Source organism: Procambarus clarkii, chromosome 14 (genome assembly GCF_040958095.1).
Source record: "Procambarus clarkii isolate CNS0578487 chromosome 14, FALCON_Pclarkii_2.0, whole genome shotgun sequence".
Taxonomy (NCBI): domain Eukaryota; kingdom Metazoa; phylum Arthropoda; class Malacostraca; order Decapoda; family Cambaridae; genus Procambarus; species Procambarus clarkii.
The window spans coordinates 50354773-50367775 of NC_091163.1; the positions used below are offsets into that span (position 1 = coordinate 50354773).

The following is a 13003-nucleotide window of genomic DNA, read 5'->3' on the forward strand; positions in this document are numbered from 1 at the left end:
TATTACGTAGTAGGAAACAACAATGGCGAAGGAACAAGAAGAGTAAAATAGCCCAGAAGGCCGGATGGCCAAAGAACATTAGCGACCTATGGCCAACAGCATGCTGGCTGCGCTGGCCAACCAGAAGCTGGCCGACGTCATGCTAACTGACTGGCTTGAGCTTGCCGAAAGGAAGGCCGAATGGCCAGTTTTTTGCATGACACCGTGCGCGAGGCCATGCTAAACTTCTCGGTAGCATCCAAATGTAACTTAATGTACTGTCGATACGATGAAGAATGGGAGGTCAGATATAATGCACAAAATTCAGAATAGAATATATAATGAGGGAAACGAGTGTAATAGGACGAAATAACCGGAGGAGAAAAAAAAAATTTGTGGGGGGGGGGGGGCCACCCGAATGCACTGCAACTAGCATACCTTAGCTGAAAATAACTTAAAGGCACAGAGGCAAAGCAATAGATTAATACAAATCCTAATTGATAGTCCCTTAATAACAAATTGAACGTGAAACTTAAACAAAGAGTAAATTGCGGGAGAAAAATTTTTCCGTAATAAATACAAATCAAATTGCGAGCCCAACAATAACAAAATTAACAGACACGCAGACGTAGGAGGAACCGATAAGCCGCGGCTCGCGCACCGCTAGCCATACCTAAACATACCTAGACAGGAAGGGGAGAAGCATAAAGGTAGCCCAGCAAAAGACTAGTAATTAGTAACTCTGCAAATAGCACATCCTGGCTGACTTAATAATTTACTTAGTAACTCTGCAAATGGCACATCCTGGCTGACTTCTTAATAATTTACTTAGTAACTCTGCAAATAGCACATCCTGGCTGACTTTACGTAATGACGTAAGGCAAGGAAAATGAACAAACATACTGAACACAGCAACGCAAAATTAAACATGCGACATGAGCAAAGCATCAACTGTCGGAGTAAATTAAGGTAGGCTGTTTGGGAAAAGGAATCCGTGGTAATCTGAAAGCAGGAGGCATGTTAGTGCTGAAATGTAGAACGTAATTAAGAGGAAGGGCAAGGCATGTCGCGAGCTGTCTGCCAGTACAAAATAAGAAACCTTCCATATAAGCGTATAAATCTTAATTTACATTGTCTTAGGAAGGCAAAGACCGGGATATCATTAAATATACGACGTTCCCGACGACGCTTCGACGCCGCCATCTGCTGGAGTGTACCGTGCCCCAGGCAACGTGGGGGCCACCCCCTTGTCCAGGTCACCTGAATAGGGCAAGTCATGGCACGTGAAGTCTGCAGGTACAAAATAAGGGTATACAATCGGCGTGCATATATAACCATTTTTACATTAAGAGAACGGAGGGAAAGCATAACAAATATAACCTGATAAGTAACGTGAATAAACTGCAAGAGCCAAGCGTAAATACTGTAACCACTGAGGAAACTAAACTGCAAAGCTAAGCATAAACTACTGTAACTACCGATGAAACTAGGCAAAAATGCAGGGCCAGGAGACGTGAAGCTAAAATAAGGGCCCGCGAATACTGCAAATAGCACATCCTGTCTGACTTTACTTAATAATTCTTAGGAACTCTGCAAATAGCACATCCTGGCTGACTTTACTTAATAATTTACTTAGTAACTCTGCAACTAGCACTGCCTGTCTGACTTTACTTAATAAATTACTTGGTAACTCTGCAAATAGCACATCCTGGCTGTCTTTACTTGATGACGTAAGGCAGGGTAAAAGTGGTAAGCATACTGGACACAGCAACGCAAAAATAAACATGCGACATGAGCAACGCATCAACTGTCGGAGTAAATTAAGGAGGCTGATTGGGAAGGAAAGTTCGAGGTAACCTGAAACAGGAGGCATGTTAGCGCCGAGATGTAGAACATAATTATGAATAGGGCAAGGCATGGCACGTGGTATCTGCAAGTACAAAATAAGGGTATACAATCGGCGTGGATATATATATGTTTTGCGAAGGCAGCGGCGAGGGCAGGCGGAGTGAGGCAGAGCCCCAGTGTGCGCCCGTATTTATACAGGCCCCAAACTGCCCGCGCAACGCGCTGCGCAATTGTTTCTCTCTCCCCCGCCAGAAAAATCCCCGCTTGCGATCAAGCAGTGACCATATACAAGCCGCACTAGCTATTAGTTCATAAAAGCTGACAACTTACCCAGATAAACATTACTTCCTAATTATATATATATGCAAATAATACAATTAAAATGTTTAAAACGTGATTATATATATGTATCATGTGGACAGTTTTTAATGTAATTTTTTCTCCTGATATTCGGGTTCTTTATTATGCTTCATCTTGAGGCAAAGCCCAATACCTTACGCCATATTGATGCTCTGTCCACAGATCATTCTCTCTCTCTCTCTCTCAAATCATATACATTGATGGTTTCCTACACCGCCACACGGGTGCAGCTGCAAGTGCAGTTGCCTCTACCCATCAGACAGAACTATTTGCCTTGCTTGTTACACTAAAATGTGTACAAGTGTGTGTGTCTATGTATGTATTAACACGATGTACTGAACGGGGTGACAATAGCTTGAGCTACCTCATCCATTTGTGTGTATTTTACCTCAATAAACTTATTTCAATTTCAATTTCAATTCAAGTCTCCAAACTTGATGCATTAATTGTAAGTGATTTTCTACCATCCTGCATTAATTGTAAGTGATTTCTATCATGCTTAATTGCGCGCAACTCTCTAAGACACAATTGTAACATGACCGTGTCTGAAGCTAGACAGAAAACACAATAACAGCACTTCCTGCCCTCCCTGTAGCTGTATTGAGTGATCCGTCAGTGTATATGGTCTGTGCAATGTTGTTTTCAGCTTGTATATTGTGAATGTGTTCTATGGTGCTTAATTTAGCAGCAAGCTGAACATGAGGGTTGCTTGTGATTAGTTTCTTGGTGGGGTATGCAGGGGTCAGGATGTCAAAAGGTACTATCTGCCAGGGTGGAAGGAAGTGCTGTACTCTTTCATCTGTATATACATCGTGCAGTCCCATCATTTTAATATGAGTGGCAGTTCTTTGAATCCATTTAGACTCGCTAGTTCCATTTCGTATGTGTTCTAACAGTGCAACTGACACAATGTTGTTTTTGTTATCACGCAGCAGCTTTAGTCCCATCATAAGATTAATTTCAAATATTCTATCTCTAATGCTAAGTATATTTAATTCTTTCCGCATGTTGAGAACTTTGGTAGTTATAGGACAGCCAAGTATAATTCTGAGTGCTTCATTTTGCATTTTTTCCAGTCTATCAATACTTTTGCCATTCTGCAGGACCAAAGCTGGTGCATGATAGTCTATCAGAGACCTTATATACGCTAAATACATCATTCTTGCTATTCATTAACACCATATTTCGGGCTGTACCCCACTACAGTTCTGAGAGCCTTGAGTCTGTCTCTACATTGTTGATGTAACTTATTGACTGCAGTTGAGGTACAAGGGACAGAGACACCAAGGTATTTGAAAGAAGAGACATAGTCTATTGGTATGTTGTCTATCTTAAGTTTTCGTGGTCCACTTTTGCGGTTGCCAATTTGTCTGTTAAATACCTTAGTTTTAGCAGCGTTGATTACAAGACCAAGGCTCTCACAAGCTGTATGTATACAATTTAAGACTGTTTGCATTTTGCGGTGGGTTTAGTATGCACAAGAATGTCATCTGCATAGCTGATAGTGATGTTTGCCGGACTAGTTGGGATTGATTTTAGTAAAGCATTAATTAGAACATTAAACAAGGTAGGACTAAGTACTCTTCCATGTGGGGTGCCTAGTTGCATTACTTTAGTTTCACTCTTGTAGCCTTGGAACAGCGCAGAGGACTTCCGGTTGGTAAGATAGCCTCGTATCCACTGTAATAAATGTCCCCCTATATCCATTCTCGCTAATTCATACATAATCACTTTCCTATTAGCAATATCAAAGGCATTTTTTAAATCAAGAAATGTTGTGTACTTGTGCCTTTTATCTCCATGAACAGTAAGAAAGGTTGTGATACAGTTGTGTACACTTTTACCATGTGTGAAACCATTGATATCAGGTGACATGTGCTCTTTAACTCTATACAATAATCTGTTAAGCACCATTCTCTCAAAGGTTTTGCACATGCAACTGGTCAGTGAGATGGGACGGAAAGCATCAGGTTGGCCAGGCTTTGGTACAGGTACCGTAAGACTGGTGGTCCATGATACAGGCTGGCCCAGAGACATAGCTGGCATTAAACAATTCTAATAATGGGTTACCGGGTACACGATGTAGGAGTCTTAGAATATCATAGGTGATACCGTCCTCACCAGGAGCAGTGCTACTGCCCCTGGAGAGGGCTGCATCCAATTCATAATCTGTATATGGAACATCACATTCATCATGTTGCTTGCTCAACATGAAATTTATGAGAGAATTTCTGTCTGTGGACCTCGCCTGCAATTTCTCCCTAGTGCTAGCTGGTAGCATTCCAAGGCTGGAAACCTGAGCCCATTTTGCAATTAACTGATTGGCTTTCTGTAGCGGGTTTGGGTGTGAAACTTGTCTACTATTTTTACCAATAATTTTGTTTATGCCTTTCCAGGCTTTGCCCAGGGGAGTATGCAGGTTAAGTCCACTAACAAAACCCTCCCATTCATTTTGTCTCAGTTCAGTCATTCTCTCCCTTGCCGCTGCAAGCGCGGCCTGAAACAGTTTTAACATTTGAGGAGTTCTAAGGCTCTTATATGCTTTACCTGTCTGTCTAGCAATTGATTTAAGCTCTTTCAGTTTAGCATCATCATAGTACTGGTTGTGTCTGACCTGTTTACCAGTACTTCTTTTTGTTTGGCGTGACTCACTATTTTTGATGGCCTCATAGGTATATGGGTACATCCGGTCTCTTACCCTCGACCGCGTCGGTACCTTTATGGTCAGGAAGCCACGGATATTTACAATGGGGCTCGGTCAGTCAATATGATTCCTTTGACATCACTCAACTTATTTATTCTGTTCTCGTATTGACAATTTGAATGATATCAAGAATATTTTGAATATCTTCTGACATAGATGGTGCTGTAGTTGATTGTTGTTCATGACCTGTCCAGTGGGTCGAGACTGGTCTCATCAGCATCTCTCAGATTAGTGGGAAGAAATTCTTGCTGCAAGAATGTGTGTTCTCAGAGCTAACTAGGGTAACTAGAATACTTATTTCCTAAATAAATACTTTAATTGTAAATATTTGAAAATATATGGTATGTTTCCGAATTTCTGACGATATAAAACATAGTGGTTTATAATTAAGTTCTTAATAGTGATCCTATCCTGCATCATAATTTACATAATATCTACTTCTGTTTTGTGTATTAAAATGACTACTTTTTATGTTAATTTATTTCTGTAAATGATGATGATGATAAAGTTCAATAAATGTAAGTAAGAACATAAGAATGAAGGTAACTGCAAAAGACTTATTGGCCCATACGAGGCAGCTCCTCGTATGGAGCTGCCTTTGATAAGTAATTACCAAAGAAGGCACCAAGCCGGGAAGGCTGTGTAGCACAATAAAATAAGTCTACTGCTCCTGAAGAGGACGGTATTACTTACAGTTTACTGAGATTAGTCTCACAAGTACCAGGTAATCCACTTTTAGTGTTGTACAGAATGAGTTTAAGTGAAGGAGTATTACCTGATGATTGGACAGTGTCATTGTTCCCATCCCCAAAGCACACTCAGATAATTATAGACCCATATCTCTAACATAATTTTGTCTATTAGCACAGTTTTCGGCGTGAAGGCATTGAGTAGATCTCGGCAATACAAGAAGTTTCAAGCTAAACTTTCTAATATGCTACACTCACCTGAGGTCCGTAGAAGAGCGAAATCTGATTATGCATTTTGGTTCTACAAGGTAGCCAACTCCATCAAAATATTAAATATGTACCCAACTCAATTAACGATTAATCAACCAATTACTCCATGGGATAACTTGGATCTAGCAGTTGATTTTGTAAATGCACCCAAGAAAGATAATGTACACTCTACATTATTAAAACAGTTAACACTGTGAAGCATCACTGAAAGTACTCAGAGTATGGGTAACGATGTGTATCAGTGCTATACCGACGGTTCTGTAGAAGAAGGTGGACGATGTACCGGATGTGCATGTAATATATTTGAACAATCTTCTCTCGTACATACATGAATGAAGCGCGTCAATGATTGGGCAAGTACAACTCAAACCGAACTTGCAGGCATATACCTTGCCACTGAATTTTTAAAACACAAAGGCAGTCGACTTATATACTGTGATTCGCAGAGTGCACTCCTGGTATTGAACGCACATAGTAGTGACACCCAGAAAATAGTCAGTGATATTCGAATGAATATTTTAGCTGCCAAAGAAAAGAGATTTGAAATTAAATTCCTATGGATACCATCACATGTTGGCATCTCAAGGCATGACACTGTTGATATGCTTGCAAAGACAGCCTGTAGAAAACAGGCCTGAGTGGTAGAAATTTATATGGGTGTTTCATTAGCAGTGACAAAGAGAATACTTAAGCAAACATCTAATGAAAATCTCACCGACCTAACAAATTCACAAAGACCTGAAAATTGTAGCATTAAATATTATGATAGATATCGTGCGGAGACATTCACATACAGGATTAATGGAACAAGAACCCAGCAATGTGATGTTATAGTGGCCATAATACGCTTGGGATATAGACGTATCTGGCAGCTTTCTCAAAACCCAAATGTCGAGTACACAATGTGTCAACTTTGTGAAAGAGAAAATATGCACTCCCTTGAACATTATATTGTAGAATGTCCCATACTGACTGACTTTCGCCCTCCTGGGCTAAGGTATGCTGAACTGTGTAATTACTATTTGAGTACTGGAACACTTGATGATATATTGAACTTGTACCCTAGATTGACCATGTAACGTATCAATTATACAATGAATGTATGTGATGTAACTCTATAACCTGAGCTTGTGAAAGCACCTTAATCACCTTCAGTGATTAAGTGCTTAATTGCACACTAGTTTCTCTATCAGTTATCTCACCTTGTCAGAGTAAAAGAGACAAATATATGTGTATGTATGTGTGCATATATGTATGTATATATATGTATATGTACGCATACGTCTGTGTGTGTATATGTGTATAAAGTATATGTGGAAGCTGGTCAGAATTCAATTTCACCTTTGTAAATGCACGTTAATGACACTATGTAAAAGACACATCGAACACTTTATGTAGGGCATACGTAAATCTGTGTATTTATGTATTTACGTATATAGCTTAGCCTAGCATTTTAAAAACACTACAATCACCTTATGTGGTTGATTGTTCAATAAATCCCTGAACTATATGTTTAACAAATCTCTAACCCTATCAATGGAGTTAGTTAGTTTAGTTCTTATATTATGCACCCTATACCCATCTTGTGGGCGGTAGTGGAAAGGGTTAGAGTCCATGGCGGACTGAAGAAAATGTATATATGCTGGTTAGCATTGTTAATGTGTGGCCACGTCTGTGGTAGAAAATAATACAAAAAATCAAATAAAGGTATTATTGAAACTTTATAGGAAAACATTAAATCCTAAATATATCTTTAATATTATACTTCAAATATTGTATACTTTGCTCTCTCCATCGTACTTCTGCACCTGCTGGCAAGTGGTTCGGTGCAGTGTGCAGGTGATGTTCATTACTGGGTGAGCTGGCAGGTGGTGCTCACCTGCCAGCTCACCCAACGAAAATTTGGTTTTTAATACACTTACACATTTATTGGGTCTTTCCTTCACCTTCATTCAAGCACTAGGGTATTACAGTAAGTGTTTTAATTATAATATTTATTAACGTTATTATTTTTAATTTTTATTATTATTAGTATTATTATTAACAGGAGAGGAGTGTGTGTGTGTGTGTGTGTGTGGGGGGGGGGGGGGGGGTATAATGGTACACATGTCCACATCCCAATGCCCGCCCTTCCAGGACTGGGGGTGCGGGGGTGTACAATAAACTATACCCACATCCGGCGGCAGCTTGTCGAAGGCGGAAGTGTAGCCTAGACAGTTTGTCATGATAATTAGTGATGACTCTTATTTTGATTATGGGTCCGTAATCCAGTTAAGCTTTTAATAAAAAAGTTAATTTATATTACAATGCTGGTAAAATACACTTCTTGATGATGAGTATGGAGTACAAATGAACTCATTGTGTACCCAAGTTCAAGTTCAAGTATGTTTATTGAGATAAGCAATAAATACATCTCGAAGGGATAGAGTAGCTTAGGCTATTTCAACCCCCCTCTAATTCAAGTCCCTCAAGGGGCGCACAAATACTGTGACTACAAATAGACAAATAACATTACAAGAATCCAAACAAGAATTGTGTACCCTATACTCACAGGATGAATATAGGGTACACAATAAACTACCACTCACATCATGGGTATGGGTTGCACAAGAAACTATCGCGCAGAGGATGAATATGGAGAGCAAAGTAAACAAAGATTCACACGATGAGAAAGGGTTGCGCAATGTCCTATGACTCACAGAATGAGTATTAGCTGCACAATAAACTACAGGTCACAGGATAAGTATGGGTTGCACAATAAATTACAGGTCACAGGATGGGTATGGGCTGCACAAACTACCGGTAACAGGATGAGTATGGGATCCACAATAAATTACGGGTCACAGGATGAGTATGGGTTGCACAAACTACTGGTAACAAGATGAGTATGGGATGCACAATAAATTACCGCACAGAGGATGAGTATAGGGTGCACAAACTGGTTGGGTAAATGGAAATGGTTGGGTACATTTCCTTTCACCTAATGCGACTATTCATGTGTCCGGACACCGGCGATTGTGTGGTATTGGCTATTTATTTAACCATAACTTTGCATTCATTTAATAATTATATTAAGATATGTTTTCCTTGAAATGTAGTTACATTATCGTCTACATGGCTTTATTCTGACATAAAGACCTATGGCGTTACTTTGCATATATGCAAAGTAATTATAAAATTGATTGGCTTGTGTGGAGGCCTTCACACTCCCTGAGCGAGCCATCAAGTAACTATAAAAAGGCATATATCTTAACTTTCAATTCAGTTATATTTATGCCAAAGTATTAACATGCAGCTTATATTTATGTCTTTATGATGACATAGAAAACTTCGTTTATTACAATATCTAGATTAAATTAACATTGATCTTCGGAAGGTCATAGTTCCCATATCGGTAAGGAGAGCGTCGGCCATGAAGCCTTGTTTAAAGTATGAATATTTTTCCTCTCTAATAAGGTATAATCTCTGTGATGGATTCACAAAAACTATTTTATATCTGCCTTTCTGATAACATATACAAATATAATCTTTATTTGTGAATATTTGTTAATTAAGCAATATATCAGAGGGCGTGTAGGGTTCGGTGTTCAATGAACGAAAAGGACTGGATCACTGTGTACAGGAGGCTGATATGGCAGCAAACACTCTCCTGGCGACCATATTTCTTGGATAAGTCGCTCCACACAATTGTCGCTTGGACCGTCGACTTCCTATGGCGTCACCTCTCATATATTTACGTCTAATTTCGTTATGAAATTAGATTATTTCAGAGTAATAATAGGTTTGATCATGTTCTATGTGTAGCACCAACATTATAGTAAGTAAATATGCCATATTTCTTCATTACTTACGTAATGCTAGGACGATTTGGGTAGTTTTGGCCTGATTTGGGGTGATTGGGGTAATTCTATGGACCGAACTAGAGTGGCAGCACAACACCACAGTAGTGATGGTACAGTGAACTAGAGTGGCAGCACAGCACCACAGTAGTGATGGTGATGGTACAGTGAACTAGAGTGGCAGCACAACACCACAGTAGTGATGGTGATGGTACAGTAAACTAGAGTGGCAACACAACACCACAGTAGTGATGGTACAGTGAACTAGTGGCAGCACAACACCACAGTAGTGATGGTACAGTGAACTAGAGTGGCAGCACAGCACCACAGTAGTGATGGTGGTGGTACAGTGAACTAGAGTGGCAGCACAACACCACAGTAGTGATGGTACAGTGAACTAGAGTGGCAGCACAACACCACAGTAGTGATGGTGGTGGTACAGTGAACTAGAGTGGCAGCACAACACCACAGTAGCGATGGTGGTGGTACAGTGAACTAGAGTGGCAGCACAACACCACAGTAGTGATGGTGATGGTACAGTGAACTAGAGTGGCAGCACAACACCACAGTAGTGATGGTGGTGGAACAGTGAACTAAAGTGGCAGCAAAACACCACAGTAGTGATGGTGGTGGTACAGTGAACTAGAGTGGCAGCACAACACCACAGTAGTGATGGTGGTGGTACAGTGAACTAGAGTGGCAGCACAACACCACAGTAGTGATGGTGATGGTACAGTGAACTAGAGTGGCAGAACAACACCACAGCAGTGATGGTGATGGTACAGTGAACTAGAGTGGCAGCACAACACCACAGTAGTGATTGTGGTGGTACAGTGAAGCAGAGTGGCAGCACAACACCACAGTAGTGATGGTGATGGTACAGTGAACTAGAGTGGCAGCACAACACCGCAGTAGTGATGGTGATGGTACAGTGATCTAGAGTGGCAGCACAACACCACAGTAGTGGTGGTACAGTGAACTAGAGTGGCAGCACAACACCACAGTAGTGATGGTGGTGGTACAGTGAACTAGAGTGGCAGCACAACACCACAGTAGTGATGGTGGTGGTATAGTGAACTAGAGTGGCAGCACAACACCACAGTAGTGATGGTGATGGTACAGTGATCTAGAGTGGCAGCAAAACACCACAGTAGTGATGGTACAGTGAACTAGAGTGGCAGCACAGCACCACAGTAGTGATGGTGATGGTACAGTGAACTAGAGTGGCAGCACAACACCACAGTAGTGATGGTGATGGTACAGTAAACTAGAGTGGCAACACAACACCACAGTAGTGATGGTACAGTGAACTAGTGGCAGCACAACACCACAGTAGTGATGGTACAGTGAACTAGAGTGGCAGCACAGCACCACAGTAGTGATGGTGGTGGTACAGTGAACTAGAGTGGCAGCACAACACCACAGTAGTGATGGTACAGTGAACTAGAGTGGCAGCACAACACCACAGTAGTGATGGTGGTGGTACAGTGAACTAGAGTGGCAGCACAACACCACAGTAGCGATGGTGGTGGTACAGTGAACTAGAGTGGCAGCACAACACCACAGTAGTGATGGTGATGGTACAGTGAACTAGAGTGGCAGCACAACACCACAGTAGTGATGGTGGTGGTACAGTGAACTAAAGTGGCAGCAAAACACCACAGTAGTGATGGTGGTGGTACAGTGAACTAGAGTGGCAGCACAACACCACAGTAGTGATGGTGGTGGTACAGTGAACTAGAGTGGCAGCACAACACCACAGTAGTGATGGTGATGGTACAGTGAACTAGAGTGGCAGAACAACACCACAGCAGTGATGGTGATGGTACAGTGAACTAGAGTGGCAGCACAACACCACAGTAGTGATTGTGGTGGTACAGTGAAGCAGAGTGGCAGCACAACACCACAGTAGTGATGGTGATGGTACAGTGAACTAGAGTGGCAGCACAACACCGCAGTAGTGATGGTGATGGTACAGTGATCTAGAGTGGCAGCACAACACCACAGTAGTGGTGGTACAGTGAACTAGAGTGGCAGCACAACACCACAGTAGTGATGGTGGTGGTACAGTGAACTAGAGTGGCTGCACAACACCACAGTAGTGATGGTGGTGGTATAGTGAACTAGAGTGGCAGCACAACACCACAGTAGTGATGGTGATGGTACAGTGATCTAGAGTGGCAGCAAAACACCACAGTAGTGATGGTACAGTAAACTATAGTGGCAGCACAACACCACAGTAGTGATGGTGGTGGTATAGTGAACTATAATGGCAGCACAACACCACAGTAAGTAAGTAAGTAATTATCAAAAGAAGGCACCAAACCGGGAAGGCTATGTAGCACCATCAAATACGCAAAATAATCAGAGGGCGCTAAATATCACCAAGGATGCCAATACGAGAGCAAAAACGCATAAGGCGAACGATATCAAAAGTATCCGAGTCACCAAGAATTCTATCGAGGGACAGGCGACCGCGAGGGGCGGTCGGAAAGCAAAACATACGCTCGTCCTGGAAGTCAGGACATTCAAGAAGGACATGCACGACCGTAAGAGGGACAATGCAACTAGGACAATAAGGAGCAGGGCGGCGCTCCATCAAGTGACCATGGGTTAAGCGAGTATGGCCAATACGCAACCTCGCCAGAGCTGTTTCCCACCGCCGGTTACGGTGGAAGGAGGACTGCCACGAGGAAACACAACATTTAAGAGTACGTAGCTTGTTACCAGTAACAGACAACCAAGAAGCCTGCCAACGGGTAAGGACTGAGGAATGGATAACCGGGTAAAAGTCGGAATACGGAATGCCCTTACGAGAGATGGGACAAGAGCGGACAGCTTCCTTGGCGGCAGCATCCGCACGCTCATTTAAAGACACACCAATATGGCTGGGAACCCAACAAAACTCAACCGACTTAAATTTACTATGAACGAGAAACAGCCAATGCTGGATCTCGACAACCACTGGATGAACTGGATTAAAGGACCCGAGAGCCATGAGGGCACTACGAGAGTCAACAACAACTACAAAGGAAGACTGACAACGAGAAAGTAGGAGACGAAGAGCATAGAGAATAGCATAAAGTTCCGCTGTAAAGATGCTAGTCTCCGGAGGCAAGCGACACATATAAGTGCGATCAGGAAAAACAACAGAGTAGCCAACACCGTCTGCTGACTTAGACCCATCGGTGAAGACAGAAACGGAGCGGGAGTGAGAAGAAAAGTGCTCGAGGAAAAGGCGTTTTAGAACCGTAGGAGGGGTAAAAGCTTTAGTGACACGGGTCAAGGAAGTACAAAACCGCGGAAGAGGGACC

The 13003-nt window shown here is 41.9% G+C and overlaps 1 protein-coding gene across 2 annotated transcripts in view; it reads right to left on the reverse strand.

Moving 5' to 3' along the window:
• LOC138364644 (tripartite motif-containing protein 3-like) overlaps nucleotides 1–13003 on the reverse strand; it is a 220383-nt gene that overhangs the window by 3060 nt on the left and 204320 nt on the right. The window lies entirely within an intron of this gene.